We start from the raw sequence: 12,851 nt of genomic DNA on the forward strand, positions 1-12,851 counted from the left end.
CCACTATGTTCATAGTAGCATTATTTACAATAGCCAGAACTTGGAAGCAACCTAGATGGCCCTCAACCGAAGAGTGGATTCAGAAAATTTGGTACATTTACACAATGGAGTACTATTCAGCAGAAAAAAACAATGGAATCCTGAAATATGCAGGGAAATGGTTGGCACTAGAAGAAATCATTCTGATCAAGGTAACCCAGTCACAAAAAGAGAAACATGGCATGAACTCTCTCATATATGGATTTTAGACATAGATCTGAGGAGTGCCAGCCTACAATCCCATGGCCAGAGAGTCTGGGAAACAGACCCTTCATTCAGTGGCTGATGGAAGAAGAGGCAGGCTCCCACGGGCAGGCACTGAGCTGAACTCAAGAAATCCAGTGACAGAGAGGAAGGACTGATGACCAACGGGATTAAGACTGGGCTGGTTTAACCACCAGAAACAGCTGACCTGACAAGAGTTAGTTCTTGAATCCCAGGCTGATGCCTGGGAATCCAGCATGAGACTAATCAAGACCCCCTGAATATGGATGTGAGTGAGGATGCCTAGGTCATCTATTGAGTCTTGGTTAGTAGATCAGTATTCATCCCGGGTATACAAATGGACTTTTGACTCCCATCCAACAATGAGAGATGCACTCTCACCCTGTACTCTTGGGGGAGGGTCTAGGCCCTGCCCTGGATTTTGAAATGACAGACTCTGGCCACTCCCATGGAGGACCTCACACTCTTGGGGGAAATGAGGGTAAATTGGGGGAGTTGGTGGGAGGGAATGGGAGGAGGGAAGGGAAACGGTGTGGGACCTGGAATTTACATGTTTCTAATATAAATTTAACTTTAAAAATAAAAAAAATATCAAAAAAATTAATTTGAAGGTCAGAAGAGAATTGAGAGAACAGAAGTCTTGGAAGAGGATGATATCTGAGAAGTCCATGGCACATCAATTTTCCCCATCAATAAGTACATACAGTGCAAGTAACAATTGTGGGTTTTCTGAAAGTCAGTGTAACATGGACACACCCACCCACCCACCCACCCACCCACACACACATACACACATACACACCTACACACACGATCCTATTTGAGTAGTTAAAACTGTCAATACACTGTATCTTAATTTTCTGTAGTGATAATACTAGCATGTTCTCTGAAACAATCGATCCTTATCCTGATTTTTCATATGAGTAATTGTCATTTTAATGAATAATGAAGGGACAGGTGTATCTCTTGATTCTGAGGCTACCAATTGTCAACAAAGTGTATTTCAATATAGCTAGAGCTGTTATACCAGGAAACCCCATCTAAAAAATAAAATGAAATAATGAATAATGTACATTGTACAAATTAGAAAGAAAATTTTGCTTTTTGGATAAATGTGAACACACAAACATGACTATAAATGAAACCAATAGTGAAATAAAATTGTTATATCTAGGTGAATCCAGGCATGAACATACATGGTGCTTTGCAGAAAATATATGACTGAATGATTAAAGAATAGACTACTTTGATGAAAATGAATAAAGTGTCAGCATATGTCCTGATTTTACTTTCTGTACACATATATGCCTATTTAATTGTTTTTAAAAGTTTCAAATAAAGGTAGTAAGTCTAAATTCATAGTATATTAGCTAGATACCCATTAACTTAGCTTTTTAATAGATAAACTAATCACACATATAAGAGGTGGTATTGAAACTTTATGAACTATTACCCTTTTGGATACTGAATATCTATTTATGTATAACTGTCAAGCTAAACAATTATATTGTTTAAAGGTAAAACTACAATGTATAGCTTCTATGTCTTTTCAGAAGAGAAATAACTTACCAGTTATATTATGTATACATATATCCACACAAGTATTTATATACATGTATAATATTAATAATGAATCAATAGTATAAGTCCTAAGAAAATAATTATTTTAATTGTAAATTAGGACTAATCTTACAACAGTTGTGTTTGTCTAAGAAGTGAGTAGGAATATAAGTAATTAATGACAAAAACATACTCTTCAGTGTCTATGTTATAAAATTTGACAAATCATAAAATGTTTTATGATAATCAGCTTAAGATAGCAAACATCCACCATTGTGAGAAAAGCATCAACATGTCATATGTTTTTTCAGTCCATTAAAGTTCTTCTGTCATGCTCACAAGCATCAGATTCTCATAACTGAAGAAAGCATTGCTCAAGTCAACTTAATGATCACAAAGGAGAAAACAGTTTATATGTGAGATACTCAGAGGTCATGAAAACCTAAAGACACCACATCATGTACTAAGGCATTAGCAAAATGTAAGTCACTATTTTCTGTAAGAACAAGGCAGAGATGACCTCTCATCAAAGGAACTGACTTGAGACTTTTGAAAACCACAGACAATGCCTGTGACCCTGCTCTACCCTTAATAAACTCACAGGAGGACCTGAGATATAAACATCTGAGTTGGGACTGTGCTCTCAAATATTTATGGATCTCTGCATTTTTCCTCATTGTGATTTTCTGTAATGATCTCCATTTGCTGTAAAGTGACATTTCTTTTTGAGGAATGATAACTGCACTTATCTGTTGGTATAAGGATCTGATTTGTTGTGTATACTGATTAAAGTGAGAGTAGTGGGTTGTTTCCTAATGTCCATGCAAAGCCCCTGCATCTATGGCTCAGGAAATGCTGCAGGAGAGGAGAGAAACTGTAAGAGCCAGAGTGGCAGGAAGTCTACACTTAAGGTCTTTCCTGAAATGACTGCATTATTAAAGTCAGAACAATGCCAACATTAAAAGAAATTTAATGTGGGGTAGGGGAAGTTTCTAGGGTTCTGGTCACAGACAAAGAACTACAGGAAACTAATGATTACAGGAAGAAGGAGAATTAGCCTCTCAAAGGTTGAGTTGAGAGGCTACTAGTTGTCCAAGTCAGAGATGATGCTCCCGAAAGATCTCTGAGGAATTTTGAGATCGTTTTCCTCTGTGAGGTGCAAAAGCACATGTCACCAGGACACATGGAAATTTGTGTATGAGAAATTAGTTTAGGGTTTCCATGGATTGAGTGGAGATGACAGCTTGGTTATTTCAGTATCTGTTCAAGAAACACATCTGAAAAAATGATGCTGACTAAGCAAATTGGTGGTGCACCTGGATGAAGAGGTGGAGGAAGGAAGCATGTCAGCGTGAGCAGTTTTCATCCACAAAATGTCATCTACTAGAAATCATCATCAGTGTTAAAGATTCCTAGATTAAAAAAAAGGAAAGACAATGCTTCACAAAGCTGTATCTGCCTAGCATCTTCCATTGCATCACCTAAATTTCTGGAGGAAGCAAGTCTAGCAGCCCTCACTATTGATCTTTAACCATTACTATATACAAAGCTCATAAAACTGGCATTAAATACTTATTTTATTGTCCTTTATATAAGTCTTAAGACAAATGATGGGGTATGTTTAAAAGTGCTCCATAAATGTTAATTTTTAAGATACTCATATTTTATAATACCTTTGAAATGCTGTTTACAAAAATTTCAAACAAGCGCATGTTACATCTTTATATAAATACATACAATGTGACAAACACATATGAATGCATAATTCACTTAAAATTCAGATCCTAAGTGATAGATTTGCACAATCTGTATTTCTCTGTCATCAGTACTCAGCACATAGGCTACAATGATTGTTACAAAAACATTTGTTTAAGTTCTATTAGCCAAGATATGAGCTTTAGGACTGTGAATTAAAATAACACAATAAAAATATCCATATCTTGAAAGGCAATGGTGGATCATGCATTTAATCCCAGGACTAAGGAGGTAGAGGCAGGCAGATCCCTGCGGGTTTGAGGACAGCCTAGTCTATGGAAACAGTTCTAGGACAGGTTCCAAAGCTATAGAGAAGCTGTCTCAAGACACAAAAAATTATTCAGCACTTTTCTCATAATTCTATTAATTATTTTTGAAAAGCAAAAAAGCCATACAACATGAGAATTTGGAAAGGTGTCAGTAATTTCAGCTATTATTGTAGAAAAAAACCACAGGTATCATTTTTTGATGTAGGGAAGGCACAATCTGGATAAATAATCCAGGTTTGTATTGAATGCTTGATCAGTTTGATTCTATGTCCTAAAGCAAGATTCAAAAGTATATCACCAATCTCAGATGAAAAATCTGTTTTCATAATTATATGTTAAATTTTTCTAGAATTCAAATGAATCAAGTATTATACCATGGAAAGCAATGTGAAAAATCATAAGTACTGTGGACCAAAGTTCATAAATTACTGAATTAAATTATGATGGAATTATTAGTGACAGATTAGAGATTAAATATTTTCTCAATCCAAGAGTTTCATACATTGTAGACAATTTTTTACATTATTGACAGAGTATAACTTTGTGCTTTTTGTGCCTAGTGACTATTTGGATGTTGTCTCCATGGCTAGAAATAAACCACTAAGGCAACAACTACCAATTAGTAAGATAAAATTTCAGGACTCACCATTAGTAGCTGTTATGCAGTGAAGATTTTCAAACATTTAGAAAATATGTAAACAAATGAATTTATTCAGAAAAACAAGTACAGTATGTGAATGAATTAACAATGAGCTCTAAAAGACAGAGAACATGAGTGTGGTCCAGAAACCCAGGAATATTGACATAGAACTCTATGCTAAGGTTCACATTCATGATAAAAATTGTTTGTTTCAGCATGTACCTAAACTGAATAGCACAAAATGTTTGAGACTGTCAACTGTATTCATGTGCATTGACTGTCACATGAAAAGTCTACAATAATTTCCCCATATTGGTAAAGATTTATAGCAAAAGGTAAAATAAAAGGATATTAAACAGAATAAAGTTCAACTGATTTTTAGAATCATGTATTCAGCAATTTATAAACTTCCCTTCTTCTAAATTGGCTAAATATATACTTCATAAGAAATCTCAATGGTTACAATAAAATTTGATGGGCAATATTAGTGATTATTAGAGCAATTCAACAATTCTCACATATTTTGGTGGAATTTCTTTCACCTAACCACAGCATCTCACTACATAGACTATGCTGACCTATGACTCATTAGGAGGGAAGCCATCTTACTGCCTCTTCCTCCCAGGTATTAACTTTTTTGGTGTGAACCATGATGTCTAGCTAGAAATTTCTTAGGTAAATTTAATTTATCTTGAGACTATTACTTGAGTGATGGCATGGTCTTTATTTTATTTTATTTTATTTTATTTTCCAGTTTAAATTGAGGTAAGAAACAAGGTTGCTTCACAAGTCAGTTCCAGGTCCCTCTCCCATTCCCTCCCTTCCTCCCGTGCCCTCCCCCCAACCCCCCCTGTTACCCCCTCATTTCCCCAGGGAGGGTGAGGCTCTCCATGGGCGTGTGCATAGTCTGTCATTTCATATAGGGCAGGGCCTAGACCCTTCCCCAAGAGTTCAGGGTGAGAGTGCACCTCACATTGTTCTATGGGAGTCCAAAGTCCGTGTGTATACTTGGGATGGGTACTGATCTGCTGCCCAAGGCTCAATAGATTCCCTAGGCCTCTTCACTGACACCCAGATTCAGGGGGTTTTGATGGTCTTTATTTTTAACCCATACAATTTCCCCTTTCTTTTATGTGGCTTCCTGGCAAAATAGTATACCTTGATGCCTTATGTGGTTTGGAATTAAATGGAAATATTCTTTTTATGATCAAAAGTCACTACTATTTTGTTAGCAGTAATGGAGAAACTCCAGCCTATCCTTTTTATCTTCTTACAACAAGGAGAGTCTGATAAATTGATTGTAAATACAAAGGAATGAGTAGTGCACAGTGGGAATAATCCTTTGTAAGATGAATGAAAGCTGACAGCCTCAATTACAATTTGAACTGTATCTTTGTGTACGAATATGATTTAATGGAAATCTGATATTCAATAAACCTGACTTTCTTTATGATTTATAATAGCTAGCCTTAGGTTACACAGATCCATTTCATAACATAAAACTGCACAAGGCCCTCTCCTAGTGATATGAAAATTTTCTGTGAACCACATATCAGGGTCTTTATACATGATTACAAAATATGAAGTATATTAATGATACTTCTTAAGTGACATTTAACTACCAAGTCTGACCCCTTACCTTAATTCATTTTTTTGTTTCTTAAAGAAACATAGAAAAAATTTAGATCACATTATAGTAAGTAATTTATCACCATTCTATTTTTCTATTTCATATATGTTTGTGTTACATGATTGGAAAAGGAAATTGTCCCATAGGAAATTTTTCTGGATCCTGTTATCCATATATATTTTATAGCAAGGAATGGAGTTCTACAGTAAAAATGAATTTTGAGTAATTAATCTTGGGTGAAACTCAAACATCAAAGTCAGGCTCACTTTATTACAGTATTTGGCAGTACCATCAAAGCAGAAGTGGGTTTGACTCAGTTACACGGTGTTACAATGCTGGTCTTATTCATTTATATCTACTTCCATCCAGGAGTAAGAACAGAGATGTTGGAGTTGAAGTGAACAGACATCTGAACTAAATTACATGAACAAGTCTAGGCTTCCAACTGGATTTCTATGTTTGGACCAATTTTAATACTTAGAGTGAGTAAGTCTCTCTTGAGAGAATAATGTACTAAATAACCAAAACATGTTTTATTTCTTTGTTTTTGGTTTTTCAAGACAGGGTTTCTCTGTGGCTTTGGAGGCTATCCTGGAACTAGCTATAGTAGACCAGGCTGCTCTTGACTCACAGACCTGTCTCGGCCTCCCAAGTGCTGAGATTAAAGGCATGTACCACTTCCGCCCAGCCTTATGTTTTAAATTGTTTCCCAGCCTTTTATCAAGGCACCTGACATTGTATAAGAACAATTTTAGCTTTGAAAACCTGAATGATCACATCTACTATTTATGATTGGACAATGTCCCTAAGATGATGCTGATTCCAGATGGACCACGATGTCATTTCATCCTAATATGAACAGGATTCTGTGAAAATCTGATCACATGCCATACTGTATTTGATTGTTTGGTACTGAATGATTTGTTCTCAATCTTAACTTACATATATGTAACTCATAATATCAAGTTTATTACTAGATACTTGATAAATTATTAGTGTGATATTGGCCTAAGGATTTTCGATCACATATGACTCTACCATTTCATTGACAGTCTGATTAAGGTATATCGAAATTAAGACATATCATGTGCAGGATAATAGATGGAACTGCACATATTTGTGTTAAATGAAATAAGCTAGACTCAATTTATCATAAAAACAAATCAATTAAAAATGAAAAGAAGTAATTCCACCTGATTCTCAGACTTCTAAAGGTAGGACATTCTCATTCCTCCTTTCTTGATATCTCACATTAGAAAAGTATGGTAAAGTTTCACAGACTTCCACAGCTGCCTACTGTAGATAAGGAATTCCTCATATTCAAAGTACATGTTCCAGTTCCTTATAATATACATACATCAGACTTACTAGCTAGATTTAGTTTGTTTAATTTCTCTGAAAACCTCTGAGTATTATATATGTACAGGGCAAATTTTCTTATTTATTTATTTATTTATTTATTTTATTACTTTCATTTTAAATAGCTTGCTTCACATGTCAATCCCAGTTCCCTCTCCCTCACCTCCTCTGGCAAACCCCTACCATTCCCCCCTAGCCTCCCACCCTATCCCCACTTCCTTCCTTCCACATAGAGGATATCCAGAATCTGTCATTTCACTCAGGGCAGGGTCCAGGCACTCCCCTAAGAGTCCAGGCTGAGAGAGCATCCCTCTTTGTGTTATGGACACGCGAAGTCTGTTTGTATGCCAGGGATAAACACTGATCCACTGCCCAGGGCCCCATAAGTTGCCCAGGCCTCCTCACTGACTCTCAGATTTAGGGGGTCCGGATCAGTCCCATGCTGGCCTCCCAGCTGTCAATCTGGTGTTAAGGAGCTCCCCTTGTTCAGATCAGCTGCCTCTGCTGGTTTTGCCAGCCCATTCTTTGCCAATTTGCTCATTGCTCCTCTCTCTCTGTCACTGGGTTCCATGGGTTCAGTATCAGTGTTTAGCTGTGGGTGCTTGCCTCTGCTGCCATCAGTCACTGGATGAAGGTTCTAGGATGGCATATATTGTAGACATCAAGTTCATTATCAGGAATGGGCATTTAATGTGGTCTCTCCACTATTTCTTAGCTTGCCAGTTGGTTTTATTCCTTTAGATCACTAGAGGTATCACTGGTGCCAGATCTGTCTTGTAACCTATAGCTCCCTCTTTTATGGTATTTCTCATCCTACCTTCCCACTCAACCTTCCTTTTCCCCCAAGACCTACTCTCTCTTCCTCTTCTCCCCCTCTCTTCTTCCCAGCTCCCATTCCCCCCCCACCCCTCGCTGTGTTCCCAATCTGTTCAGAAGATCTTGCCTCATTCCTGCTCTCTGTGGTACCTTGCATATCTCTCTTAGGTTCTTTCCTGTTTCCCAGACTCTCTATCAGTGGGAATGCAGACTGGCACTATCCTGATCCATGTCTAAAATCCATATATGAGTGACTACATACCATGTTTGTCTTTCCATGACTGGGTTACCTCACTAAGGATGGTTTCTTCTAGTGCCATCCATTTACCTGCAAATTTCAAGATTCCATTGTTTTTTTTTCTGCTGAGTAATACTCCATTGTGTAAATGTACCACATTTTCTCTATCCACTCTTCAGTTGAGGGAATCTAGGTTGCTTCCAGGTACTGGCTATTACAAATAATGCTGCTATGAACATAGTGGAGCAGATGTCCTTGCTGTATAATTTGCATCTTTTGGATATATGCCTAAGAGTGAAATTGCTGGGTATTGTGGTAGATTGATCCCCATTTTCCTGAGGAATCTCCATACTGATTTCCAAAGTGGATACAAATTTTCACAACTCACTTTTGTCAAGTAAGTGGTTTCTAGGAAATTTATATACATACCAAGCATTTTATACTCAAATGTTAAAAGAAAATGTGGTTAAAATTTAAGTCTTTCCTTCAAAGAGTGATAAATCTATTCTGCCAAAAGGACTTAAATATTTAGAGAAAGATTAAAGCAGTATTTTGACATGGAGAGATTAGAAGAATACCATTCTGGGAATTTGAGAGATGAGACAAGCACAGAGAACAAACTGCATTTCATAGGACCCAGGTTAATTTCAGCAGCCATCCATATAATCACTCAAAAGCATGTGTAACTTCATTTCCAGGGGATAAAGTGCCCTCCACCATGCCTCTATGGGTAATGCACAATAGGCCGTGCACAAGCATACATGAAATTAAAATATCCATACACACCTGCTATTTTGTTGTTTATTTGCTTTAAAATTTAAGAAACAATCTTACTCTATGTCTGAATAAGAAAAAATTGTAACAATGTTGATTGAGACAAAATATTGCTATCTTTATTTGGCATTGGCTTACTATTAATAAACTAAATACCATGACAAGGGCAGACCTAGTCTGTTACTTAATGACCAAATAAGCAGGCAATAAGGAGCTATGGAAGGCACAACAGTGATGTGGATATGGTATTATTATAGGAAAGTAAATGTACACAGTGATAGTATAAAGTAATCTCATTGAATACCCAAGAAGCTACAGAATCCAGTAAACACACAGGCAGTCCAGTGCTCACTCTTAAGTAGATATTTGTTGTCTCCCTAACTCCCACTTCAACCTAAAATAAAAGCTATATGGAAAGAAATGTGAGGGAAAAGTAACCTTCCCTGCCCGTTCTCCCCATTTGCCTCTATTGGAGCCATCCCAATCACTTCTACTTCAGTGATATAATTCTTTATTCCATTAACTTTAATAGGCTTTATACCAATGTTAAGTAATGCAATCATTTTACACTGACTGAGTTGATGAGAAATACCTCCACTCAATTAGTTTCTCAATACTGGAATATTTTGGAAGAACGAAGAGATAGGCAATCTGAAAAATATTAACCTGAAAATTAAATCAAAGTTTCCCTGATTTTATACTTCACAAAGTTTAAAAACCTTGGAACCTTTTTCCTTGGAAAAATGTGGAAAATATAATCATTGATTTGCTGGAGTACAAAAGGATATATGTAGCAGCCATTATAAGTGGAATATCTATAAAAATCAGGATATAATTTTAGAATATTGTTTTGTTAGTACATTTTTATTGTGAAAATTGAAGAATTTCATATGACATGCACACACACACACACACACACACACACACACACATACCATGAATCATTTTCTTCTGTCCATTGTTTCCATGCTTCTTCTTGAAAATTATTATCCTTTTGTTTGTGTAATAGCTTTTTAAAAAATTGATGATAAAGGGCCAGGTGGTGGTGGCACAGGCCTTTAATCCCAGCACTAAGGAGGCAGAAGCAGGCAGATCTCCATGAGTTTGATGCCAGCCTTGTCTTCAAAGAGAGTTCCAGGACAGTCTTCAAACATATATAAAACCTTGTCCTAAAAAACTAAAAAGATTGATGGTAATTTCTTGTTATTATTATATTTGTTCCTTTTTAAAAAATAAATAATCAATTAACAAAAGCAAGGTTAGCCTATGACCTTGGATAAGTTGACCTTTGTGTTGTTATCCATATGCCTTACATTCTAAGTGATAAGATAATAATCTTATATAAAATGGAGATCAGCTTATTAGAGCACATTATTTTACATATTTGTGTCTGAAGGGTCAATATTTAATGCATTCAAACAATGATTTAATTTAAGAAAAAAGAAAATACATCAAAATGTAAGTGAAATTAAATAATTTTCTGAACTAATATATTTTCTCTGTGATGATGTCATGGTTTTCAAGAAGAAATTTAAAACTCTACACTGCAATAAGGAGATTCTAACACACACACACACACACACTCAGACACATACACACATACACACACACACACACCCCACAAAAATTCTTACAATGGATCATTTCAATGCATCTTCCACATTGTTTCCACTAATCATTTCTTGAAAATAGAAGTGGCATAATTATGGGAGTTATGAAATGAATAGTGTATATTTTATAAAATATATTTTTCCACTGGGTATATAAATGACACTTATGAGCAGGCACAATGACCATTAGTAGATGACTAACACACAAAAATTAAACTAAATAATACTGGGGGGGGGAGTTGTCTCCCAATTCTTTGTTTGGTAGTTTCTTTTAACCTTATAAACTTACAGCTCTTTTACTTAGATATTAGGTCTTTCATTGTAACACAATTGAGGATATTGAAATTCACCTTCTAGTTACAGAATGGGATGCTTCAGGATTACAGTATATGGATGACAATAGGGAAATTAAGATGAGATTTGCAATAGTTAGTGGAAGCAATTTTAAAGAAGTTTGAAATTATAGTGTACGACTTGATAATTAAGTCAGAATTCAGTGACTCAAGATTTCAGTTTCACTGCAGCAGAATATCCACTGCAGCCTCCCTTTAACCAGGTCTAGGATGCCTGCGGAACCCACAGAGAATCCCCTCCCAATCAGTGCCCCCCAGATTGGTCTTTGCATCCCAATTGTTATATTCATAAGGAAAGCTTGCTGATTTGGAGGAAGGGGAAACTGCACTCAGGATGTAAAAGAAATACAGGAATGAAGAAAAATGGAAGGGAATGAGGAAGGGAGGGAGAAATGAAGGAAGGAAAACAGAAGAAAGGAAGGAAGGATGAAAGGAAGGAAGGAAGAAAGGAAATAGATATTTTCCCACACAATGAATATCAACCAGTTTCTCCTCCTTTCACTATTCCCAGTTCCTCCCACTGCCTTTCCTCTCACCAAGATCTACTGCCCCTTCAGAAATGAATAGACCTCCAAGAGATCACAATGAACTAGTACAAAACAAGATACATTATAACAAGGCAAAACCCTGCATATTGAAGCTTCACAGGGTAACTCAACAAGAAGGAATGATTTTCAAGAGCACACAAAAGAGATAGGCCATGTTCTCCTTTTGTATTTTATCTCCTCTGACTCATACAATCTTTCCTTTCCTTTTATATGTGTTTCCCTGATCTGCAAGGTGTTGGCCCTAAATATGGTCTCCTACTTAGACTCTCTCTCTCTCTCTCTCTCTCTCTCTCTCTCTCTCTCTCTCTCTCTGTCTGTCTTTCCATAATGTGTGTCTCTCCACTTACTCCCATCTGGTTCTGGATGAAGTCTCTCTAATAACAAGTGGACAGGTACTGATCTATGACTATAGAAAAATATTATTAGAAATCGCTTTATTGATTTTCCATTTTTCTAGTCATGTTTGTTTCTGTCCTAGGTCTCTGGATTATCCTATCTGGTTCCTGGCCATCCCAGCAGAATAGCTCATGTAATACCTCTTTCATCATACACAAATTAAACCAAACATCACTTTGTTGTAACACAAATATATAAAATAACCAAAGACTAATGTTGGGGTTCAAGTTGAATATCAGAAAAGCAAAGCATCTGCCACTAGCTTCTTTCCTCTTCATCAGGATGAATCAGCTGATCCTGTTTCCACATGCTCTCACCAAGCCTCAGAGTTTAACCCCTCCTCAGCATGACTGAAGAAGAAATGCCACCTACTCAATATTGAAGAACCTGTCTGCTTCTATTTTTATACCCCTCTAGCACTGGAATTAAAGGTGTGTGATCTGTTATTCTTTTAGACTGATTCACTCTTTTATATACCATGGGTGACCTTGGACTCACAGAGATCTGTCTATCTCTTAATCCCAAATACTAGGATTAAAGGTGTGCAACACCAACTCTTAGCTTCTGGATACTGGGATTAAAGGTATGTGCCTGGCTTCTATGGCATGTGACTGACTTTGCTTCGTGAATCCTCAGGCA

General features: G+C 36.6%; 1 long non-coding RNA gene across 2 annotated transcripts in view; it reads left to right on the forward strand.

The window, feature by feature from the left end:
* LOC121144249 overlaps window positions 1-12,642 on the forward strand; it is a 30,340-nt gene extending 17,698 nt beyond the window's left edge. The window contains exons 3-4 of one of the 2 annotated variants that reach the window (XR_005881564.1): window positions 6,488-6,600; window positions 12,295-12,642. This is a non-coding gene — a long non-coding RNA (uncharacterized LOC121144249). The remainder of the gene's footprint in view (window positions 1-6,487; window positions 6,601-12,294) is intronic. The other variant, XR_005881565.1, reaches the window with a different exon arrangement.
* The last annotated feature ends 209 nt before the right edge of the window (window positions 12,643-12,851 follow it).

This window comes from Mesocricetus auratus, unplaced genomic scaffold (assembly GCF_017639785.1).
Source record: "Mesocricetus auratus isolate SY011 unplaced genomic scaffold, BCM_Maur_2.0 Super-Scaffold_100015, whole genome shotgun sequence".
NCBI lineage: Eukaryota > Metazoa > Chordata > Mammalia > Rodentia > Cricetidae > Mesocricetus > Mesocricetus auratus.